The sequence below is a fragment of the Natator depressus genome, chromosome 6 (assembly GCF_965152275.1).
Source record: "Natator depressus isolate rNatDep1 chromosome 6, rNatDep2.hap1, whole genome shotgun sequence".
Classification (NCBI taxonomy): domain Eukaryota; kingdom Metazoa; phylum Chordata; order Testudines; family Cheloniidae; genus Natator; species Natator depressus.
Window position 1 is genome coordinate 49157969 of NC_134239.1, and position 21448 is coordinate 49179416.

Here is a 21448-nt window from a genome sequence, read left to right on the forward strand (position 1 = left end):
AGGCAGCCAAATGACGTTATAGGGGAGCATTGCACAACTTTAAACAAGCATGTTCTGTAATGGAGCAGGGACGTAACCTCGAAACAACGTTAAGAGAGAGGACGTTAAGTGGGGAGTTACTGTTTAGCAATGTGATAAACCCGGGCATGAAGCCTTCAGCACTTAGGAATGTGCAACTTTAGCACAGAGCACTGCAATGCATCTCCTCAGCAGCACAGGCTACCCTCAGCTCATTAACCTTGTGCTCTGCTCTCTGTACTGGCTTGCCATTGAATATCACATCAAGTTCAAGGTCTCAGTCTGTATTTTCAAAGTTGTTATGGCCTGGGCCCAGGCTATCTAAAAGATTGCCTAAAGCTCAGGCTGAAGACTATGTTGGACCACCATGTTCCTCTGGCACAATGGAAGTTTCTACAATAAGGGTAAAACTCATCTGTGCAGGAGTCAGAACTTTTTCAGAGACCACCCCAGGTCTGTGGAATGAACTCCCACAAGAATCCAGGACCAGCACAATCCTCACAACCTTCTGCTCTAAGAGCAAGGCGCAGTTCTTTGACCTGGCCTTCTCTAACATAAACATGTAGCAACATGTGTATGTTATAAAAATTTCATAATAAACATTCTACTGAACACACTCCTCCCTCTGGGGACAGGATGAGAGAGCAAACATGTGATGAATGTTAGTCACGTCGCTTAATGAACTACTGGAAGGCGTTCAGATAATATGGTGATGAGCATGATATAAGAATGTATATAGATTAGCATGAAATTAGTGCAAAATGGGCCAAATTCTGAGAGGTGCAACACCACAGTTCTCATTTTCTCCCAGTCCCATGGAGAATGAGAAGAGAGACACCTCACAAGGCAATGTCACAGTTGTAATTTTCTCATAGGACTATCCTTGGCAGCCATATAGTGACTCTGTAATAACATGCTAGAATCTTTGAAGGGGAATCCCCCTAGAATGGAAATATCTTTATTTATTATTTAATATCTTTAGAAGGAGCATCTCACTAACTATGTTCAAGTCTGTGGGAAATTATGATGCTATGATGATCTCCTCTAAACTGGGGAGGAATGATTTTTTATTTTTAAATTATGGTTTATTCTTGGCAACTCCCCCATGGTGACTTTGTCCCGAAAACAAGACCTTTAGGAGACTCTCAGAAGCTGGAAACCCCATTAGCAGTATTTATTCAGTAGACCTGACAAAGACAAATCTGGTTTTATAACTTTTCTCCTCCCACCCAGCTGTTCCTTTCCGTCCCCATTCCAGAGAAGTTGCTATCTATGTTAATAACCACTCTGTAGAGATGAAAGAAATAGATCTTCCAAATGAAGAGAAGATCAGTTGGAAAGCAGCCCTGTATCTGCACAATCTGACATGTGGCACCTGATCTTATAGTTTTGAAATATTTTCTATTATTTTTATTTGTCTTTTGTAGGGTGGGGCATAAGGGAGTGTTGTATGTAGGCATGCAGAAAACTTTGCTAATCTGAGTGCATTATGTATGTTGTGAATGTATGATCATAACTCTGCATATGTACATACACAGACTATGAAGTTACCTGTAATTATCTATACAATAGACTAGACCACTTTCTCTCTCTCCACTGAACACAAAGTGCATTTCTACTCTCCAAAAAGTGACTGTAAAATTGTGGAGTTTCATGTTAATGACTCAACAATTTCAGTATCAAATGTATTGTCAATTTCAGATTTTCAATATCAGAGTCCCGTCCCGTGCCCCCTCCCCATCCCCCCCCGGGCCCACCGTGCCAACCCTTCAACCTCAAACTGAGATCTTAGAATCAAGCTTGGTTCTTTCTTAATTGTGTATGATCAATAGCAATGTTTGTAGGCCTAATTATGCCCTCGGTGATACCTACGCAGACCCATTTATGTTAACAAGGTTGCATAGACATAACATGTAACTGATTGGAACTTGGCAAACTCTTCTGTTGATTATGCACAAAACAGGATCCAGCTCACAATACAGGATCCAGCTCACAATATTTTATTGGTTTGGTTCTGCATAATTAACAGTAGAAAAGAGCAGAAAAATCTTTAGCCTTTAAAGGCAGGTATAATTCTGAATGCATGTGTAACCCATGCTGACTGGTGCCAGTCCGCGAGCCATCAGCTGCCGGTCTGCGCGCACATTGGAAAAAAAAAATTGCCGGTCCCCCACATCAGATAGCTTTAGAAGCACTGATCTAAACCATCCCTGACAGGTATTTGTCTAACCTGTTCTTAAACTTCCAGTGACAGAAATTCCACAACCTCCATAGGTTATTTGTTCTAGCGCTTAACTACCCTGACAGTTAGGAAGCTTTTCCTCATATCTAACCTAAATCTCCTTTGCGCAATTTAAGACCAGAATTTCTTATCCTATCTTCAGTGTTAAGAAGAACAATTTATCACCCTCCTTTTTATGTACTTAAAGACTGTTATGTCTCCCTTCAGTCTTCTCCAGTCTAAACAAACCCTATTTTCAATCTTCCCTCATAGGTCATGTTTTCTAGACCTTTAATCATTTTTGTTGCTCTCCTCTGGACTTTCTCCAATTTTTTCACCTCTTTCTCGAAGTGTGGTGCCCAGAACTGGACACAGTACTCCAGTTGAGGCCTTATCAATGCTGAGTAGAGTGGAAGAATTGTTTCTTGGGTCTTGTTTACAATGCTCCTACTAATACATTCCAAAATGATGTTCATTTTTTCTGCAACAGCATGACATTGTTTGACTCCTATTTAGTTTGCAATCCACTATAACTCCCAGATCCTCTTCTGCAGTACTTCTTCCTAGGCAGTCATTTCCCACTTGTTCATCACAGTATGTGAACTGTCCATTTTACTTGAACTAAACTTGGAAAAATAATATTGAATTTAGAAAAGGAAAAAGCAAGTTATTAATATTTTTACTTCACTTTCAAGATATTTTCTATTTTTCACATGAATCTGCAAAGCCTCCATAGTATCTAGCACTTAGAGTCATTTATTTTATGCTCAAAATGGCAAAAATAACATTGACTTCAATTAGAATAGAATCTGAGGCCCTCTCTTATAACTCAGTGGCCAGGCATATGCAGCGTTTTGCATTATCTCCGTTATCTTCTATGACAAAGTGAAAATGAAGATGCTTGTGCTTAAGAAGCCTGATGAACTTTCTTCTTTTACACACAGCCCTGTTAAGGTTTGATTTTGGTTACATAAAACATCTTGTGGTGACTTGCTTCTGCACCTCTTTTTAGTAAAACCCTGTGAAAACCATCTCAGGCATTCCCTGCAACACCACCCAAAATTTCCAATACAGCTTTGATTATTTCGTATTTTTTATTTCAGAAGGTGGAGAAAGCTACTAGGGAATAGGCTGTTCTAGATTTTATTTGGACAAAGAAGGAGGAACAGGCTGAGAATTTGAAAGTAGAAGGCAGCTTAGGTGAAAGTGATCATGAAATGGTAGAGTGCATGAGTTTAAGACAGTGGTGGGTAACCTGTGGCCTGCAGGCTGCACGCTGCCCATCAGGGTAATCTGCTGGTGGGCCGCCAGACAGTTTGTTTACATTTCCGCAGCCACCCGCATCTCCCAGTGGATGCGGTTCGCCGTTCCTGGCCAATGGGAGCTGCAGGAAGCGGCAACTAGCACGTCCTTGGCAGATGTAAGTACGGAGAGCTTATTTTACATCCTCCCTCACAGTCATACTTTTTGTGATTTTTAGTAGAGCTAGAATCCAGTCTTGCCACCCAATACGTGCAGGCATTGGCATGTATCTTTGTAAGATCAGATACTTCACTTATGCAAATATCAGAATTGAGTTGGTATGTGATGATTCATGTCTTGGTATCAGAGGGCAGGGCAGTGCTTTTAAATGCTAAACCTATGTTTAGACCTAGATTGAACAGATAACCAACCTAGAAAAAAGATATGCAAAGGTACATAAAGAGCCTTACATAGTTTCAACTTCCAGTTATTGAAAGTTGTGTAATCAAAGGTAAATGGCTATCTTGACTACAAAGCATACAGTTCCTTGGAAACGGTTGTCCAGTGCATAAGCTTTAACACAATGCTTGACTAACAAATTTTTCCTTTGTTGGACTTTAAGATTTATCCCCTCATTTAAAAAGATCAAATAAATAAACTCAAGTTTATGAAATCTATGTTTGCATTTAAAACTGTTCTGCTGTTCATTGTAAGATAACTCTGGAGACATGGACTGTGTTATTATATCACTTCCATTAAACATTGGAAGCTCATGTTTTTACAAAAAAATTCATACAAGCATTCTTCCCCTGTTAATCCAAACAGAGAGGTTGTGAACTGTACCTCAAAACAGAACTTTTCAATAGTTCTCTTTACAAATCAGTAGCACCAATAGGGTATGCCAACTACAATGCAATGTAATTAATTGTCCTTTTAGAAGAAAAAAACTTTTAAGGCAGAATACCTTCTGCATATAGCTCATAGGCATTTTTAACCAAAAAAGGTAATATAGCATTTCACTGTTTATAATAGCAACATGAAATACGATGTTTCAAGCTGTTAGAGAAAACATATTTCAACCTTTCCTGCCCATTTCCAAGTTTCTTTATCTTTTTTTAAAAACTGGCTATGAATCTCTGACAGATTTATAGAAACTTCCATTTTTCACTTTCAAAACGTTTTAACAAAGCTTCAGAGATGAACAAAATATCACCTGAGTTCTGGCACTTATGTAAGAATTTCACACACAGTTTGGAACGAATAAACATGTAAAAATCAATCCCAGAGACTGACAGAAAGCGGAACTAATTAAAAAGACCAAAACCGCAGAGATCGTTTTTTGAGACAAACATGTCTTTTCCTTAAACTTATTTCAATATTTATCACATGAGCAAGGTTACTGCTGCAGTGTATCGTGGATAATATTAATACTCTGGCAGTATTTATAAATGTTTGGCACTGCAATGTGTTGGTTATTAGCATTACTGTAATAATAAGATGAGTGTAAATGTTAAGCCCTGCTAGGTGACTTTCAGTCCAGTACTTTAGGCCTCTGTCTTACCAGTGTACCTACATGGACTTCAGTAAAGTTACTCTTGATTTACATCAATGTAGACAGAGGAGAATCAGTCTCCATGTAGTTTTCATTAAATGTTTTCTTACATAATTCCATTGTCTATTTAACAATAATACGTTAAGCTATTCTGTGGGTGTAGGGCCAATATTGAAGGGTGCTGAGCACCCTAAATTTCTTTAGACTTTGCCTTGCACAAGGTACTCGGCATCCCTTGAGATCAGGCCCTGATACAAATCAGGCAAAATGCACTCTCAGAATTACACTATGCTATTATGTTCTATTGTGATCACAGAGAAATGTCAGTGAATTTGCTGCTGGAGTGGGGAACAGCAGTTTAGGATGAAAGAGTTGTCTTCCTCAACGTAGAAAAAATTCCACAGTCAATGTCACTAAAGGAAAAAAAACACTTCTGAAACAAAAATTGTATCTATCATTTAATCATGTCGCTCTGTTTTTGCAAACTCTGCCCTAGCCATGTTAGGATGGCCTGTGAAACTTGTCCTGAAGATGAAACTCTCTAATCAGTGTTGGCGTATGTCAGTTGTGAATTAAGATTATAAACTTGTTGTTCAAGAAATTCAAGGTAGGTTCCATTAGAACACTGAACTCCACCTTTATTTATCAGCAGTGTTTTTTTATTTTTTCCCCATTAACTTCCTGTTCATATAAATCGAGAGGTCCAATTTTCACTAGCGGTTTCTTTTTGTTTCTAGCACACTGTAGCATCTGAAACAGGAATACGTGAACAGGGGACTGCAACTGCACCTTCCACTGCAGAATGTACTTCCTTGCCACTGTTACCAAGTAAGGAACCTCTTTTGATTATACTACTGTGCATTAAACTGACTGAAATCATTTTTATTTAATTTTATAACCTTGATTCTTTAGTATATTTTAGAATAAAGTTTATCTGAGGTCTGTTGGATTGCTCAGCAGTTCTGTAAACATCAAATGCACTCAGTAAGCATTACAATTTTTAAAATTAAAGCGTTAGAGGTAACAAGTTATAGAACACAATTCTCTGCAGATCCAATTTTAGTTGATGATAATGGAAATTCTCTGTGCAAAACAAATGGAGATCTGCAGCAGAGCTACATACTGCAGATAACACGGCTACAACAACGCTGCATGAAACAGTATCTAAAGAAAGACACGTGGATTGGAGAGCTTTGCCTTCAAACGTGCATTATTGGATATCCAAGCTTGTGTCCACAGTATGTACTGTATGTAGAAGCTCCCTTTTATTAATGTTATGTGGTGTTCTATGAATTCAGGCCATTATTTTTTGGAGGACAAAACAATAGTCTTAATTGGAAAGTGAAAATAAAATAGAAAGTGAATTATGGTGTGTTGACCATCAGACTTTTTTCAAACTTGTTTTTTAGTGGATGGCTTAACAATACAATTTCCTTTCCAGGGGAAATTCTGACATTTTGAAATATGCTACAAATGGAAATGTTTGAAAATATTTAGTTTCAGCTCAATCAAAACAATTGGGAGGGAGGGATGGCTCAGAGGTTTGAGCATTGGCCTGCTAAACCTAGGGTTTGTGAGTTCAATCCTTGAGGGGGGCCATTTAGGGATATGGGCCAAAAATTGGGGATTGATCCTGGTTTGAGCAGGGGATTGGACTAGATGACATCCTGAGGTCCTGATATTCTATGAAACATTATTAAAATGTTTTGTTCAGATTTTGATTTTATGTAAAATTAGAATTTAATACAATATAAAATAAAACACATTTTTAAACAAAAAGTTGAAACATTCTGTTCTGATAAGTTTGAAGTGTTCCAGTTTTGACCTCATTGAAATTGTTTTCAATTTTTTTTCTAAGTGAAATTTCATTGAGACACATTACTGCAGAAAGTTTTGATTTTGACAAAAGAGCATTTTCCAATGGAAAATTTTTGACAAGCTCTAGATAGTAACTTAAGTATCATGTGTGGAATGTCTCGCTTCCCTAGAACAACATGTTCAAATCCCAACACAGTTGATTCATACTTCTGAGGTAGCTATATTATCATGCAATTTTCTTGCATGAGGATCTTTTGGATGTGAACCAGATGTTCTACGTGAACATAAAAGATGTAAGGACACTGTTTGCAATAGTAGAGGCTTGCTCTGGTGTCCTTGATCCGCCCCTCTGTGTTGTTCATTGTGTTGCATTCTGTTTGGATACCACCCAAAGCGGATGGTTGTCAGTGGTGTTGTATGTACATCTGTCTATAAAGTGACAAGGGATGAAAGTCAGTGTACAAATGTAAAATATCTGTAGCTGAAAAAGTTAGCAAAATGGAAAGAAAGCAGTAGGAATCAAAGATATTTCACAGGAGAGAAAAAACTAAAGATAAATATCGAAACACTACAGCAAGTACTAATTGTAAACAAAGGATCCACAAAAACATAGAGGTATTAGTCCTGGGTTGCAGTAGAATAGATGATGCCTTGCATTTGCTATAATCCAAACTATCTGTCCCAGTTGTAAAGTCTAGCGAATAAACTTATTCCAGTTCATAGGCCATGGAGCTGGGGGGAGACACTTGGTTCATGGCCCAACCATTTTTTGGCTAGGCCAAACTCCAGTGGTGCTGTGACCCCCAGTGCTACTCACTCAAATTTGCAGAGGGTAGGGGCTAATGGGCCAGGGGTAGGGTGACCAGATGTCCTGATAAAATCGGGACTGTCCCGATATTTAGTTATTTGTCCCACGTCCCGAATGATGTACAGTCGGGACGCCATTTGTCCCAATATTTTGCTTCAGCGGCACTCCGGCTTTTTTTTTTTTTCCTTGTGGCGGCAAAAGACCCAGAGCTGGCCCTGGTGGTGGTGGGGAGGGGGGGGGAGGAGTGAGCCTGTGGCTGCCACCCCATGTGTCCCAATATTTTGTTCTTGTCATCTGGTCACCCTAGTCAGGGGGTCAGTCTGCTGGAGGTGGTTGTGGGATGCCTAAGAGGGCAAGAGAAGGGTCAGGCAGGGGTGCAAATCTATGCCCCCCCCCAAAAAGGTGCACCACAGCCCTCACAGTTAGTAAGGTGACTGCTGTTGTCTCAAGTGGTGCAGGCTGAGGGTAGTTCTGGATAAATAGGGAACATTGTGCAATCACATAAGAAGGAAACATAAGCTTTTGGAAGTACAAGAACCCAATCGCAATAAAATAGCTGAATCATGATCATATTCAGAGTAGTGTGTGTGTGTGTATATATAGGAAGTGAATGCCACTGATATTTTTGGAAGTGATGAGGGAGGAAGAAAGAGAGTAAAATTTGGCTTAAGTACCAGCTTAACAGGTCCAAACCAAATGCATTTCCCCTCCCCATTTCCATCCCCACCAACAGCCTCATATTAAATAAGAGAAGGAGTGGAAGCTAACCTGCTTTGGATGTGTGACCTCTACCCTCTAGTGACTGGCCCACAGGGATGATAGGAGATTTGCTGCTACTCTCAGTTAGAGCAGAGCAGTCATTCTCAACCAGAGGTATGTGTACCCCTGTGGGTACACAGAGGTCTTCCAGTGGGTACACGAACTCATCTAGATATTTGCCTAGTTTTACAACAAGCTACATTTAAAGCATTAGCAAAGTCAGTACAAACTAAAATTTCATACAGACAATGACTTGTTTATACTGCTCTATATACACTGAAATGTAAGTACAATATTTATATTCCAATTGATTTATTTTATAGTTTATATGGCAAAAGTGAGAAAGTAAGCAATTTTTCAGTAGTAGTGTGCTGTGACACTTTTGTATTTTTATCTGATTTTTGTAAGCAAGTAGTTTTTAAGTGAGGTGAAACTTGGGGTGCACAAGACAAATCAGACTCCTGAAAGGTGTACTGCAGTGGCTCTCAACCTTTCCAGACTGCATTAGAGCACATCTCCTTTAGATCAAATGAGGCCTTTGTTTTTGGAGCTGCAAAAGTAGGGGTTTAGGTCCAGGTCTGCACTAGTGTTTGATTTTCCTAGTAATTGTCTCTGTCATGAATGCGTGGATTCCTTACAATAGGTAAATATTTTATCCATGAAGAGCTCAACCTCAGAAAAGCTAACTGATTAATGGTCACACAGCAAGTCCTTGTCAGAGCTAGGAAAGATCTGATCTATTGACTCCCACGTCTGTGCTTTAGCCACGAAACCATTCTAAGTTTGCATGATGTTTGCAAGCCTATTGAACTGAAAGAATACGTCGTACGCTTTCTTTAATGTGGGTTTATTTACAGTACCAGGAAAGTTTTCTCAACCTTAAACTCTACTGGTAATTCTATATAAAACAAGTCAGTGACAGTGACTAGCAAGTATTAGTTAAAACAGGGCAAGCTTAAGATGTATGAACACAGGGAAAAAAGTATGAGTATCTTTTTATGAGCAAAAGTGGAAATAGCAAATAACTGGTAAGTGATCCTTCGCATATGTAACCTCATAATATGACACAGGATTGTGCCGTAGATTGCGAGAGTTAGGAAAGCAAGGCATACACTGAGCATTCAGGGCTTTAATTATCACTTTTCAGTTATATATCCTAGTATATTGTAAGGAAATGCTGCTTCATAACTCAGGATAACAGGTACAACTCTTGGACCATCCCAGAGTAGGAGAAAAATTCTAGGAGCCTGTGACACATCACTCGATGAATATTTTCATACAGAACAGCACTGGTCTCAAGCTGAGTCTTATTTATTCGTGGGGAAGGTTTATATGTACTCAGTAAAACTCACCCCTGTGAAGAGGGACAATCCCAAGGCCTAGTTACCTCTTATGTCCCACTGCTGCCCTGTTTTTGAGACTTTAATGGTGCACAGACCTCATGCTGACCCTCAGCACTAAGATGAATTTCACTGTGAGCATGTGCATATGTAAAGAGATGGCCTTGAATCCAAACCCCAGATTCGAGTTCAGAGTTGACAAATTTAAAATGGAAAAGTTCAGATCTGAATCTACATTTCAAGCTCCCAAGTTCAAGAGTGTTTGGAATTGCCTATGAAAGGAATGCAAAATTCAGATCTGGAGCTGACATTTGGATTGAATTAACACATAATCCTGCAAATTCCATTGTTTCATTTAAAAAAAAAGAAAAGGCACTTGCATGTCCTCTGGGATCAGTGTTCTCACTCAGACATCCCCACGCATTCAACAATTTCTACTGAGATGTTAAAATATCTTCCCTACATTGTAAAAGGAACTGGATTTTACCCTCTGTAATATGAAATAATTCAAATTCCACCTAGCAAAAGAAACAGCATACGAGGCACATAACAAGGATTTTTGTTTATACAGTTATTTAATATAAATTAAAGAGCATATTACATTGCCACCTTTTGTTCTCAAAATCATTTTCACTTTAAAAAGTGTGAAGATTTGCAGCAGTTTTCTCTAATTTAACATGCGTGAGAAAAATTTAATCATTCATCCTGCTCCACTAGCTTGCTGGTGCCCCCTTGTGTTTAAAAGAACCGGATACATTTTGCCTGATGCTTTTTAATCCTTTAAGAAGTAAACTTCATACAGGAGAACTTGAAATATTGGAGCCAGTTGAAAAATGAAATCTAATTTTGAGAAAAAACTGAATTTTTGAAGTTCTTTCATTTTGAAGGGCTCAAAACAGGTCACTTTTTTGTTTTTTCATAATGTTTTAAATGTTTAAATATTCTGAAAAATATTGAAAAATTTGAAAGTAAAATTTTTTCACATGAAAATGAAAAATTTGGATAGTGCTGACAATTTTTAAAAAAAGCCATTTTTCAAATAATTGTTTTTACTATCGCTATTAATTATTACAACGGCTCTATTGAACCAAAAATATTTGTTTCACTATTATAGAGGTATTTCATAGAGACATAATTACTAAAACAAAACTGGGTACCTGTGGAATGAGATACTACTCAGTGTAAGGCTGGCAGAAGCTCGCCCTGTATTCTTAATCAGAGAAGGCATGGTAAGAAAAGATTTACAAGACTTGGGGCCTAATTCTGATGTCACTCTTACATGTTCTATACAGGCATATAGAAATTCTCTGAGATCAGAATCTGCACCTGTATTATGCAACTAGGCCTGTCACTTCCTTGCTTTCACACCTTGGGCAAATCACTTAACTATGCTGAGCTTTAGTGTCTCCATCTGTAAAAGGAGATATTAACACTATGTACCTTTTTTACAGCATCTTGAGATGAGGGTGAATGACTATAAGAAGTACTCTGTATGTCTGTCTGTCTTTTGGCACCATAAAAATGTTGTTGTTCATAGACATATAATATCAACTTAGTTGCTAATGCCTACATTTTGTGTTTAGTCATGTAAACAGATCTAGGGGAGGGAAAAACCATGGCATTCAGGTCCCAGAACTAACATAAATGTATTTGTGAATTCTCCTCTGAGTCAGCAGCAGAATTGGCAAACACACATGTGATTGGGACTGGGGTTAATGGCAGAAAATTACACCCATCATATCTGTTGCAACTCAGGTGTCAGTGTATAGTCCACATTGATTTAGAAGCATATGAGGACATGTCAGCAGCATATCTACCAAAAAAGAAATACTAGACTGTGGCGTAGCAATTGGAATAGTGAGGTGCAGATACAGGTTGATGGATGGTATATGCAGGTATAGTACAAAGATCCAACGAGTTCTAAAGGATGCTAAAATGCATTGTGTTTTCAAAATTTGCCTTAAAATGTCCCCTTTTGAAGGGACCTCAACCTAGCCACCATATGTTCACAAGTTTGTTTATGCAAGTACAGTAGTTTGTACATGCATTTTTTGAACACTATCATTTGTGGAAACAAATGATGGTATATACACTGTTATCTGAAGCCCCTTAAATTGTATTTTCATCTGTGGTTATGAGGACTTTCCTGTATATACTTCTGACCGCTGCCCTGCAAGCAGCACATATTCTGGAACAGGATTCCTTAGTCCAGGCTCTTGACTGAGAATCCTGAGCAGGGTAAGATCCAAATGACTGATCTTCAGCTACCATTCTTTAGAGGTAGCAGACTATTTATTTGAGCTCTCTGGGACAGTCTTCATGAAATTCCCAATCAACAGTTTAAGTCTCAAATGATTCATTTATTAAGGGTATACAAAGAAGATGAGACTAAAACAAAATGGCCTGCTTGACACTTCTAGACTGAAATATGACAAAAATTAATCTAGACAGGTTCTTCTTAAACTTAAATTATTCTTACTCATTTTTAACACACTACTGCTTGTGTTGAAGCTCGCTGTGTTGCAGATGCTACACCTGGTGTATTTTATGGGTGTGTTAGTTTTAATTATGCAATGGGAGACGTGCAGCATCCTTTACACCATTGCTGTTTGCTCACATATGGCTGTGTATGTGCAAATACACACTCTGCCCTTGCACTTTATAATAATCAGGACACAATCATAGCAGCCTTATTTTATTTATTTAGATGTATAAAAAGCATAACATGAATATGCTCATCTAATACTCTGGGCACCTTTGATTATTTTTTTTAAATATACTAATATAACAGACCTGTCAATTCCCCAACAACTCAATACATAGTGATGACAGAAATGACCGAAATTAATTGACTGAATCCGCAATCTTCAAATGCCTACATTCATCCAAATCCAACACTCATATTCTTATATGATATTCAGTCCTGCTTGGATCTATGTATTCTTCCCTGGCTAAATTATTCCATATAGAAACAGTTTTTCTTGGGGCACATACATTAGAGGTATATAGGTAGGAAGACTGAAGAAGACAACACATCTGTTCCTTTAACTATCAGCACCATCATTACATCTGATTTCTGCATAGTTTATTCCCTTTTTTTTAAGTGAACCTTCACAGAGGCCATGCTTGAATTTGGGCCTCACTTGTTTCTTTAACTCAAGCTCTCTAGAGATGAATTATTGATATCAACACAGGTAACTTAAAACAAACAAACCAGAAATATTGACAATAGAATACAGTTAAGGATGAAACATACAGAAGGCAAGAAACTCTGTAGTAGTCCTTCTGCATAAGTACTCCGCTAATTATGGTTAACTATAAAAGGGTCTTGCAATATTTGTATATTAAATACCAGGGGAAATAATTATTGTGTTAGACCCCTATGGCACGAATGGCTGAATGTAAAACATGTGATTGTTTCCTGAGACACTGTGTAACCATAGTATATTTGGTAACATCACCCAGATAGTTTTGCAACATGTTGTTCTATCTTTTATACATTTTGTAATGCCAGATTCTGATACCTTCACTCACATTGAGTAGCACTTTAGTCCATAAGTAGCCCTGTTTCAGTGGGACCATATGAATAATAAAGTACTACTTTTTGTGAATGAGATTGATGAAATCTGGCCCTAAATTATCTGCTCTCTCTGCATCAAATGTGCCATTAAATAATTGACACTCTAGTAGGTAGGAGTTCTAGTGATTTATTCCATGATATGTAATAAAGATGTATCAATGTATAGCTGTCTGTTTCACGTATTTGTCTACCTTAAACCATTATAACTACCGGCAAAATGCCTCTTGATTTCAATGTGAACCAGAGAGGAAGTATAATTATAGATTAAGGCCAGACGGAACTATTGTGATCAAATGATACATGTGCATACAGGAGTGACTGCTGCTCTTATGCTGTTCAGATCATTTTGATTATATGTATGCCACTGTCTTCAAATATCCATCTAACCAAACTGCTGAAGAGATGTATTAGAAGGAGCACTGAGAAGGTTTCACAATACCTGAAGTGAATAAAAGGCTTAACCTCTTCTCTGTACTTTTCCTTGTAAATTATACAGTGATCTTAGATTGGAAAGGCAACATCACAGTGTGGAACGGGTCACTGAATTCAACAGGTTTCAGAGTAGCAGCCGTATTAGTCTGTATTCGCAAAAAGAAAAGGAGTACTTGTGGCACCTTAGAGACTAACCAATTTATTTGAGCATAAGCTTTCGTGAGTGCATCCGATGAAGTGAGCTGTAGCTCACAAAAGCTTATGCTCAAATAAATTGGTTAGTCTAAGGTGCCACAAGTACTCCTTTTCTTTTTGTGAATTCAACACACATCTCTGGAGAAGAGTATATTATAAATTAAATAAATGCCAAAGCATATAAACAAATACTCAACTCTTTTCTCCATGTGATATAAAGGGGGCTGAAGGAACTTTGGCTGTAACCAGAACCATGAAGGCTCTTGCTTTCTAATCTAGGGGGAACACTGTCTGTCTGCTTTTCTAACTGGCACCTCAGTAGAGTCAGAAAGACAAGAGTCAGAATGTAGTAGTGGCTGGCATAGGTAGAGCCTGCCATTCAGAACCTATATTTGGGGTTAGTTGTGACTTGAACTACACACCCCTGCAAGGGAGTAACATGAGTCATAACTCACCTTATGCTCTCTTAGGTCCAGGCATGCAGGAATAAGTGGCTGTCAGTGGGTGGGGAGTGGAGGGAAACGACAAGTGGCTTGGTTCCATCCCCCCCCCCCCCTTTCTTATTCAGCTGGACTGGCATGAGGTTTGCTATAATTTCCTTCCCTCAACAGCAAGAATGGAGCAAGAGGAACTGTGACTCAGAGTTGTGTCTGAGTCAGTGCCTCTCTGGCTACTCCCATGGCAATGCAGCTTATACACAACTTCTTGCAGTTAAATCAAAATTTAGCCTTCAAAGTCCTCTCTGGACCCACAGATAGCATCACATCTCACAGTGTACTCCTCAGTGGGAGAAGCACTGAGTTCCTTCAGCTTCCTCAAAATGTCTCTTGAAAACTTTTACCAGTACTAGTGCTAAAACTTGTACTAGTTACTGTTAGCCACTGAAAGAAAAGGAGTACTAGTGGCACCTTAGAGACTAACCAATTTATTTGAGCATAAGCTACAGCTCACTTCATTGGATGCATTCAGTGGAAAATACAGTTAGTCACTGAAGAGACCCCAAATCTTGGCTGCTGTAAAGTGAGCAAAGTAAACACAAGTAATACAAGGGAGAATGGGGTGTCAAATGTGTTTTGTGTGTGAGCAGATGCTATAAAATAATAATTTAGGCCCAAATTCTGCAAGCACTTATGCTCATGCTTAACTTTAAGTATGTGCATAAGTTTTTGCAGGATCAGGGCCACAGTGAACCTTGTGACTGTTCATGGTTACTTCATGTAGAGCTAAGAAGGGAAGAACCCAAGGTAGGAAATGTAGGAATCCCTTTTTATTTTAAAGTAAAAGAGTTTGTATCTGAAACCTTCCTTATCTCTCCTGCTGATCTGCTAACAGGTTTTATTTTATTTGACAAAGCAATACATTAGTTTGGGTAGCAAATCCCCAGTTTGACATCTTTACCCGGTCCTATGCCCTAAAAATGTATCCCATTTTTAGGGCATATATTACTGTATGCAATGAGTTAATTTGACATAATGTATATTTCTGTTTATAAAGTGAACTCTAAATACCTCTCTCACCCTTGCCCAAATTCAGCAAAGCGCTTAAGTCCTTCTAGCACTAGCACTTCAGCACAGCAATTACATTTTCATTGGAAGGGGAAAGAATAAGTCAGCCAGTGCCAGTCCTAGTTATGATGCCTATACAATAGGACCCTGATCCTGCAAACATGAGTATATACGCTTACCTTTACTAGCTTGGCTCATGTCATTGAAATCACATACTGGCAAGTTGGTGTCTTTACATTTTGGGCCATATCCAATAGCTGGAGTTTTGCACAAAAAATGAACTGACTTCAATGAGAATTCCTCAGAGGGAATGATAGGATATAAACAGCAAGCTATCAAGTGCTTTGAGATCTGTGGATGAAGAGTGCTATATGAAAGCTAGGCATTGAGTATTACATGGTCCAATTGTATTCCTTGTATGTGCCCTACCTGTTGACATTTTGCAACTGACGATTGGAGGTGGGAGGTTATTGCTTACAGTATTACTATTGAAGAAAATACATTGGCTATGGGATTGTTCTTGTAAACACAGTCAGTGTTTTGTTTCATGATCATGTGATTATCCTCAAAGAGTGTCACTCTATTGCCAAAGCTGTTCTCTTAGGTGCCCCTTATTAAAATTCTACCACCCAATCCAAGAGAGAATTGAAGTGATTTCCCTGCCTCCCATAGGGTTCACCTCTAAGCCATCCAAGGGGTTCATAAAAATAATTCTAGGACAAAAATAATTAAATCATTCCAGGGCAACTGCAAGACAATTGGGGAAAACCCCAGACCCCAATAAAATGTCTGTTTTCTGTGTTTCAGATTATGTGAGAGGAGCCCTGCTATACTATCCAGGTACTCAGTATATTTTTCAGGAGCAAAGTATAAACATTGCATGCAAGTGTACTTAATATAAGCTTGATTGCCAAGTGGTGCCGTCTCCTTCCCTGCTTGTGAGAAAGCATTTTTGTTCAAATGGGCAGACAAATGAATAGATTCACTGGCCCATTCCACTTCTTCCTTGCAAGTACACACTCCAATGGTAGACTGGGGATTATCACAAGAAGCCCTTGTTAAAACACTGACAGAACTTCACTGACATTTACTGAAAGTTCAGTTGGCAGCTATCACAGAGCCTGGCCATTGAAGGGGAGTCAGCCTACCTGCCACAGGCTTCTGGAAGAGAGAATGAGCCAACTCAGTTACATCTGAAAAGAATTCAATCTCTAGGTGGCTGGTTGGTAGCTAATTAGCTAATGAGCCTGATAAAAGGTTACCAGGGTGCAGCTGGGATAAGTTGTAGAGACTGGAAGCTGGAGAGGTGCTCCCAGGAGAACTCACCAGAGCAAGGGCTCTGGAAAGTGTGCTCTGAAGGACAGGTAACTCCTATGCAATGGCTGGCAAGTCCAGCCCCTGTCAGGACTGACATGCTGTACCAGAAAAGAGCTGCAGCTGTCAGATCTATGTAGACCTCTAGCTCTGGGGAAGGGCCAGGTAGTGGCAAGATATCTAACCCCAAGAAAGGGATCTAGGCAGAGAGAACCCTACTGGAGTGAAGAGATGGACCTAGGTGGGAATAGTCTGTCTCAGGATATCCATCTTCCAACTATGATGCTGGGAGGAAGGCTTGCTTGTATTTTAATTTTATTTTTGATAAAGTAGACCTCCCTACCCCTCAGGAAGGCTGTATTGTTCCCTACGTAAAGCCTTAATGACCTTCTGGATGACATTGGGGGATAGGGAGCACCTACAAGGTCACATTTAGTACCCCTTCCTGGCCATAGATCCAGGACATCCTTTGACAACAGCCCTATTCTCCAATGTACATATGTTAATGTTGTACAGGCGCACATTTTATTTGAATGTATGGTACCTTTTTTGAGGGGAAGATTTTTGCTTGCTATACTTACATGAGTAGTCTGATGTAAAAGGGATGAATAAAATGAGCATGATTTTTATGCTTGTTTTTTTCCATGAACCAGTTCACCTTAGAATTATAGATTTCAAGGCAAGAAGAGACCTTTAGTCTGAGCTCCATGCTTTGGTATTTGCTCTTTCTCCATTCACAGGATGTTAGTGTGCTAGCCAAATCACGTATCTACTGGCACTGCCTGTACAATGGTGAAACCAGCATCTGTTTTTTGCTTTATCTGACCATTTTATATCCATGAATGCACCAACATTCCTTATGAAAGCTACCTGATACTTTGACATTAGATTAGTAAGAAGTCCATGGCCCTGCACTCACCAATGTGGTGAAAAGTACTATTGCACTGTGTGCCTTGATCATTGCATGAATGCAAATGATCATAAGTGGAAGCAACATAGCCTATAGACTTATGGAGACATGACTGCTTCTTTGAATGCAAGACTTTGTTCTTAAATTTGATCCTTTATAGGAGTACATGGCACGTACTATATTTTTAATTTTCAAGACCTTTTATGAAGGCTTGATAAGTCATTAACATTTAGTATTGTCCCCATTCATCCAGATGTCTGGTTCAATATATAAAACCCCTAAAATAATTACACTGGTTGGCTGGCACAGAAACTCAGTATTTGAAATCTTACTTGTCAGGCCAACATTTTCCAAGGCAATTACAAAACAATGTCATCATGAGGAGGGCTGCCTTTGAATGGGCTATAGTCCCATTCAAGTCCTCTGCAAAGAATAGCCTTTATCAAAAGGCATATGCTTTGTGATAACAGCCAAGCCATGAATGACTACTTTGTTGCAATGTATTGTGTGTATGTTTAGGAAAGGTCCCAATGCCCAAAATCTTCACAGATGGTAAGAACCCTGATGTGAGGTATTCCACCTTCTTAAAATCCAACTAGCTAAGCCATTCACTTACCACGGATGGCTTAACTCTAGTCAGCCCCAGCTAGATAAATGAGTGATTTCACACTCACCAATCATGAAAATATCACTTCTACTCTCTTAACTGGATGCTTCTACATCTGTACTTTATGTGTGTGGGAGTATTCATCAAAAATGATGAGTTAAATTCCAGGTTGATGAGTGTTACTCTATGCAATAAAACCTAGAAATGAGGTCTATGGGCTAGATTATGATATTTTGTCACACTGAGTAGCACCTAAATAATCTGAGACTATTCACATCTATAAGGTTTTATTTAGTAAGAGTACTGGAATTTTGATCCTTATGGCTGCATTTTCCAAGACTACGGTAGGCAGTTGGTTAATTGCGTGTGAAGATTTCCACAGTTTCTACTTTACAAAACCTAATAGGGAAAAAAACCCCACCTTTTTTATATTTTAAACTTTGTGAAATATATATTTTGATCTTGCTCATATATAGGATTCTGCTGTGACTCTCCAGCAGGAATGAATGAAATTTAGACAAAGGAAAAGAGAACTGTCTTTGATATTAAGGGCATGATCCTCTAGCAGTTTATACGCACATAAATAAGAGTAGCAAGATTAGGCTCAAATATATCACAGATCTACAAAACAACATACTGTACTGTTACTCTAATAATATTTTCAAAATTGCCTAAACTCATATTTGCATAAAAATAAAAGTTAAAAGGGAGTAAACAATGGGTTTTAAAAATAGCCTAAAAGCATACTGACTCATTTTAAAGCCTCTCAGGATTACATTCTGTCAAGAAATTATCTAAATTCTAAAATTCCCTTGATTATACATTTACCCAACTGTGTCTTTCCACTCCATCACGTCCGATTTCAAACTTATTCTGAGAAAAATTGTTCTTTGTTTTAGTACTGCAGTGACCACAAAAGCCTAACCAGTTAAACCACCAAGGAAACCTGAGAAAGTGAAATTAGGAGTCTGACTACTGAAGCACTCCTTCAGTGAGAGAGAAAAAGAATGAGGTCTGTGGCCTAGTGCTATGCATAGAAGGTAAGAGTTTGAATTCTAATACTATCTCTAGCCCCCAATACTTCTGCAGCTTTGGCTAAGCCAATTGGAGTTACATTGGCACCCTGCAATCTGCCCTGAATAAGGAATAGACCATAGCTGCACTGCTCCAGGAGCAATGAGGCATCAAAATGACTCCATCACAATAGGGTCCTTGCGTCCCCCTTGTTCTGTGGGAGAAGTAAACTGTGCCTGCCTCTTTCTTGGTGCAGCTCATTTTGGAAGCAGTGGTAGCCAGTGTATTGGGGAGAGGACAGAACCAAGGCCCGGCCTACTTGTGCAGGAGGGGGAGCAGAAGCCTAGCAGCAGCTGCTCTCACCCCCCCCCCCCCATAACCTGCAATGCAGGTAGCCCACCTAGGGGAATGAGGGAGTTCCTTATGCACTTTACTCCCTTGCACAGGTATTCATGAGCTACAAAATGCCCTGCTTCCATTTCCCCATCTCTAACATCACTGATGAGGCTCAGTGAGTAAGGTCTTTAAAGATATGTAGGCTCCTAAAGGCGAAAGTAGGTGCTTTTGAAAATCCCACAAGGCACTTATCTGCATCTTTAGGCAACTACATTAAAAACTAGGCCCTTAGGAATGATTTTAGATGACAAGGCCTACATATTCTTAAAAAGAGGGGAAAATAAAGTTAAAAATAACTCTGGTGGGCACTCAACCATTAAATCCTGATCTGACTAGGCAGTTGAGCACCAGCAAGATGCATGAGGAGGGCCTCCTCACCACAGTCCTATTAAATTTTGGCCTTTCCTTGGGTAAAAGCCCAAAATGTGCTAAAGGATTTGTTTTCTTTAATGAAAGATTCATGGACAGGTTCAGCATCCATGAAGTCTGGGAAAGTTAAAGAAATAGTTAAACTATGATACAAAAAAGATTAGGACACTGAAAATCTTCCAAAAGGAGACAGATCAATATCTTCAATAATTACTCTGTTAAGTGTCATTTGGCTTTGAAGATGTCAAACCACCAAAGACTTTATAGTGCTAACAGCGTCTTAATTATATTTTACTCTGATTGCTATCAGCAGTCAAGACACATTAATTTTCTCAGCACCCTGAATGCTGGGGGTGATGTCCAAGAACTCACCCCAACCCCCTTAAAAGTTCTTCTGAGGTTGCAGTGTGTGGTTTCCAAAAGTTGCGTAGGCTTCTGCAGCCTGCTGGAGGGAAAAAAACGTTAGTGACCTTTGAGAGGAATTCTCCCTGCACATGTCAGCTGCTGCCATCATTCAGGCGGGTTACTCAAACGCCCAAGGTCAGCTCACTTGCTGCAAACCCACTTTGTTTAAGGGAGATCTGGGTTGGGATTTATTATATTTATCTATGGGTGTCATTGGCAGGGTTTTATGGATACATAAGAAGGCGCCTTCCTTTACAGGCTACGGTTCAGCACTTTTTTTTTTCCCCCCCCTCTCTTGCCTGCAGCAAAACTGGAGGAGAGCGCCTGAAATCTCCTTTGGCCTCAAAGCCTGTGGAAAGGCACTGGGAATGTTTCAAGTTTAGAAAAGAGCCACATACCCTCCGCTCTGCCGGGTCCCCTTTCTCTAAATTCTCCCATCTCAACACCGCAGACTTACTGCAGAGGGGGTTGGGCAGCTCCATCCTAACCTCTCTGCATTTTCTAGGCACCCCAATTTCACCCCCTCCCGGCAACTCCGGAGTCTGACCAGAGCCTGGGATTACCACAGGAGCCCGTTCGGCAGTAGTGCGTCTCCTCCTGTAAAGGGAATGCTCCTGTCCCCACAGTCCCTGGACAAAACACCCAGCTACAGGTGCTCCGATCTCGGATGCCTGTCAACCAACGGTGCAGAAGAGAGAGAGCTCCTATTCCACCCGACCGGCGCCTCAGGGCAGAGCCACACAACGGTTCTGACTCGCTAGTCCGGCGGGCGGACGCCAGCCAGCAAAGCAAAGCACGGGCGCTGGTGGGGCCCCTAGGAGATGCCGGGAGCCCGAAGCCGCTCTCTGCGCTACCGTGAGCGGGAAGTGCGCCCAACTCTTCCTCGGGCGGTTCCTCCGGCAGCTTAGGGTCCGCGTGTGCGTCGGTGAGCCCCGGATCCGGGAGAGGTTTGGATCATGTGGG

The 21448-nt window shown here is 39.8% G+C and overlaps 1 long non-coding RNA gene across 1 annotated transcript; it reads left to right on the top strand.

The window, feature by feature from the left end:
• Nucleotides 1-5838: 5838 nt before the first annotated feature.
• Nucleotides 5839-19336, top strand: LOC141990033 (uncharacterized). Its single transcript, XR_012640053.1, has 3 exons — nucleotides 5839-5861; nucleotides 16278-16310; nucleotides 19201-19336. It is a non-coding gene; the product is annotated as an uncharacterized LOC141990033 (long non-coding RNA).
• The last annotated feature ends 2112 nt before the right edge of the window (nucleotides 19337-21448 follow it).